Below are 4783 nucleotides of genomic sequence, written 5' to 3' on the forward strand. Positions count from 1 at the left end.
GAAATATCACATTTGTTAATTAACTACTACTTCCCATTTTCTCGGAGATGCAAGAGTTGTTATAGAGAAGCAAAATGAATTGAACTTAATTATCTGCTCTTTGTCCTTCATTCCAGGGAGCGCATAGTTATCTTCCTAGGAAGAAATGTTTCAGCCTTGGCAATTACAGGAAGAAACAAGGTAAACTTTATGCTTCTTACATTTTAAACAAGCAAAAGGAGGGACATCTCTGAGTTTTAGGGGAGCCAGGTCTACAAAGATAAACTCTGTCTTGAAAAGCCAAAATTCCCCCAAACAAAACAAAACAAAAGGAAAGTTGCATTTCACTGTGGTTATGATTATAATTTGCTTTGATTAGGCAAGACAGGTTTTGCTGGTCCTTCAGTTAGAATCAGCAGATTTAGATCCAGGTGTTTAGTATAGGTCATAATGTCAGTTCACAGCTCTATACCTTTCTATCCTTCTGCCCTTCCATTACCTCATATTTAAAAAAAAAATGGTAAACTGGGTGGTGGTGGCACATACCTTTAAACCCAGCACTTGGGAGGCAGAGGTAGGCAGATTCAGTGAGTTCGAGGCAAGTCCAGGCTACAATGCAAGTTCCAAGGCAGCCGGGACTGTTACACAGAGAAACCCTGTCTTAAAAAAAAACAAAACAACCACAAAACCCAACAACAACACAAGCAAACAAAATCCAAGGGTGGAAAAGAGAGGCCATGAAATTTAAAAATATCCAAGAGAGACGTTGGAGAGAGAAAAGCTATAGAATAAGTTATGTAATTATAGTATAAGCTCAACAATAATATTAAAAAGACGTGATGAAATTATATCTAACATTGTGCTAAAGGCGAGCCAGTTTTCTCCCAAGCTGGGTGGGGGGGCGGGGAGGGAGGAGAATAAAGGTCAATCTCTGATAGCCTTCAGGGGACATTTCTGGAAGCTGAGTCAATAAAAGGAGAATTTTGATGTACACTATTATTCACTAACTCATCAGGGGAAGCCAAAGTCCAGAATTAACTTCACCTTAGCAAGAACTTCCATGCCTCATGAAGACCCAACTCCTCACCACCTGACAGAAAACAACTTCAACTTCTTGAACGTGTAACTCTTGAAGCTGGGTATGTGAGGGTTGCACATTTGCTCTTTTAATTGTCACCTCCCTGTGAAGTGACAGAGGCGTTAATGCCCCTTCTTAAGTCAAGGGAGATGTTTTCCTCAGCAGGTGCTTTCCATTTATGAGAACCTAACATGTTTCCTACTCTGACAGTTAAGAAAAGAAAAATGCAGACCAGGGGAAAGCAAGATTCTTTGCTGCACTTTACCACTAAGTGGAAGAAAGCATCCTGTTTCTTATTTTATCCAACATGAAAACAAAGTATGTGATTTAATTTATATTTAGATCTTAATTTTTGGCCATTTAACTTCATCTTTTCCTTAAGCCCACACAGGAAATATCCCTAGTGCATTAGAAGGTAGCAGCTGGAAATAGCGTTAAGAAGAGACAGGAAGCCCATATCTATAAACTTCCCAACTCCCTAGTTATTCAATCCAATTATTTTCTTTTGAAACGTTTGACTACAACTTTGAAGAAATATAGAAACCATCATTTCACTTATCATTTCATTTTTATTTAAATCTAATTCAAAGCAAGACTATTTTAGGGGAGCTGGGAAATATAATTAAGACACAATGATATTTATCATAAGTTCTGATATTTAGTTGGTGAAAAGAGAGGATTTAATAGGGTAAATCTCCAAACTCTGCAGTCAGTTTCCATATGTGTTTCTAAGATTAGTTCAAGTGGTTCTACTTTCATGGAAAAAGATCAGGTAAAAACACCAGACATTCGTGAAGCCTTTAGGGTTACATCTTCATTTCGGTCATTCATTAGTTGTCAAGTGATGCCAATACATAGTCGAGTTCGGCACCAATCTGTCAGCTATTGTATTTGTATTATTTTTAACTCTTGTTGATGAAATGAATAGCTTTCAAATTCTTGGGTTTCAGCACAATGAGCAAGAAACCATAGATCAACCTTTAAGATATTAATTCCATAGTTGGGTAAATCACCACATTTTTTGTTTGTTTGTTTTTGTTTTTCGAAACAGGGTTTCGCTGTAGTTTTGGTGCCTTTCATGGAACCAGCTCTTGTAGATCAGACTGGCCTCAAACTCACAGAGATCTGCCTGCCTCTGCCTCCTGAGTGCTGTGATTAAAGATGTGTGCCATCACCGCCTGGCCTGCACCTCCACCACCAGGCACACATTTATACAAAAAGAATCTCTAGTGCAAAAATGCTTTTTCATAAAAGCGTGGACATAGAAAATTGATAAGTTGAATGAGATACCATATTTCAACTGTATTTACTGACATCTCAACAGGTTAAGATTTCTTGATGCTATTGTGCTCGTTACTTTCTTCACAAACCCCGAGGGAGGGGGAGAGGAGTGGGGGGGAGGGGGAGAGGAGAGGGAGGAGGGGGGAAAAGGGAGACGGGGAGGGAAATGGGAGGCGGGGAGGAGGCGGAAATCTTTTTTTTTTTCAATAAAAAAATTATATTAAAAAAACAGTGTGCTAATAGAAATAAATAAATTATAAAATTAGTTCACACAACCTCAAAATAAGTTTGCGGACTGTGATTTTATATTGTCTTCTAAATTATATTTTTTATTGCTACAGTGATTTTTTTTCCTTCTATATTGTACTGACCAGCCGCACTCCCATGATTCTAGCTTCAGTGACTATGCTCTTATCTAACCTTTATTTTGTGTCAATGAAGACAAAGGGGTTATTTATCACCCTGCAGGGACATGGAAATATTTCTGAGAATTGCATAAATATAAAATATGGTTGAATACCATTGAAGGTTGAAGTAATATCCTGTTCATTTGTTTTTCTTAAAAATTAGAAAGGGCTAGGTAGGTTGGCACAATAAAATCATATTTATTCATGTAATTTGATGACCTTACTATGTTGGCTGGAAATTTATAGTTTTGCCCCTTAAAACAGGATTAATATTTAATTTCTGTATTCGTAGCTAAGTTCCCTGTATTCATGCACTCATGAATATAATAAATTGCCAGCTAATGCACCCACTGGGGGAATTTAACCCACCTGGCATTTTCCTGCTACCATACACCATTAGGGAGTCATTATCACTTTGTCATCTGATCCTCTTTTCAGAAACTCACCCTTCAACTAATCCTCCAGCATTTTCCCACTTATGAGTCACCATTCTTTTTATTATTTATAAGCAGAAGAGGGAAACTCTTGGGGCAAAGTAATTATGCTGAATTGTATGGTAGTACTAAACAAGACTAATTACAGTTCAATTAAATTGAATGCTCAGATAGAATTATCATTTAATTATTTTAATAACAACAAATACCAGCTGAAATGTAAAGGAACTTAGGTGTTATTTTCAAGACTGACGTTAAGTAAAAGACATACAAATCTCAATAAAATTCATTTTTATTGTGTGCTAGTCATGGCTTCATATGTTTGCTCAGATTATTTTTTATTATAAAAGGGCATTTGATGCTCTTTGGCTAAGAGGATGGACTGCTTTTTCAGGGATATGGGTTAGATTTCTTGTACTCATCTTGGTTCACAGCAGTCTCAAAACATGTGGTGCCCCATTCTGAACTCTGTAGATATGGCATAAATATGGTGAATATACATAACACACAAAAAACACTCATAACATGTAAATAAAAAATTAAAGCATGACTCTCAAATAATAGCATTCAAAAGTAAACCTGTGGTGATGTGCATGATATACTGTTCTGATAATTTCAGGACAGAATGCAGCTTTTAAACTTTAAACATCTGAGGCAGCTATTCCTAGGCATTGGAGAAAAATGAAAGTTAGACCATGAACTCTGGCTTGGTCCCCATGTCTCTTTCTGAGGATAATTTCTTAACATTTCATAGGAAACTGTCACATTGCTCTCCCAATGAGGAGAAAGAGCAGACTCCCAAGACTGAAATTGTTGGTGGGACTTCTTGACACAGCTGAGAGAGGGAGGAGTAAGTTTCCAAAAGCTACTTCTCATTGTATTGTTCCTATGTGACCAGGGATAAGGACTTGTCAGCACAGACTCAGAGTGAGAAAGCAAAAGAGTGAGCACAGAGCTATTAAAAGTTAAGATCGGAAAACAAAGCAGTGCCCAGAGATATTGGAACTGTAGTTCAGCTAAATTGGAGGGAACAGATTAACAGCAGAGAATCCAGGTGACACACAATGAAGAAACCTTCAGAAGAGTATATCTGTCCTAGAATATTTTTTTTTTTTAGGACTCACTCAAAGAATGAATGAAAGCAAGTCATGGCTTCACTGAAAATTAACACTTTGTGTTCTGTGTCCTGCTGTTTTAAACACTTTAGGCTTTCAAAAGGTCTGCCATAACAAAGGATGGGCATGTGCATAAAAAAGTTCAAGTTGTCTATCAATAAATGAACAGTTTCCTGAAACCAATATTAGTGCATTTCAGAGAAAAACAGCAAAAGCTAAAGACTGTACATTACCTTGCTTCCATAAAAATGATAATTAAAAAAGCATTCAACCTAGATTAAATAGCAAGCATATGAAACATTGCTCAAAAATGTCTGTTTTTATTGAACTAATCTTTCATTCATTTTATTTAGGTTTAGAGTGCTATCAGGTTGGATATTGGTTAACATGATAACAAAATTGGGTAATAGTAAAACTCATTTTTAAAAAGTATTTATACATGTAAGGGTACCTTATGAAATAGATTTCCAAGTTATCATAATGATAAAA

The sequence above is a fragment of the Alexandromys fortis genome, unplaced genomic scaffold (genome assembly GCF_014885135.2).
Source record: "Alexandromys fortis isolate MF-2015 unplaced genomic scaffold, M_Fortis_MF-2015_v1.1 scaffold_0, whole genome shotgun sequence".
NCBI classification, from domain to species: domain Eukaryota; kingdom Metazoa; phylum Chordata; class Mammalia; order Rodentia; family Cricetidae; genus Alexandromys; species Alexandromys fortis.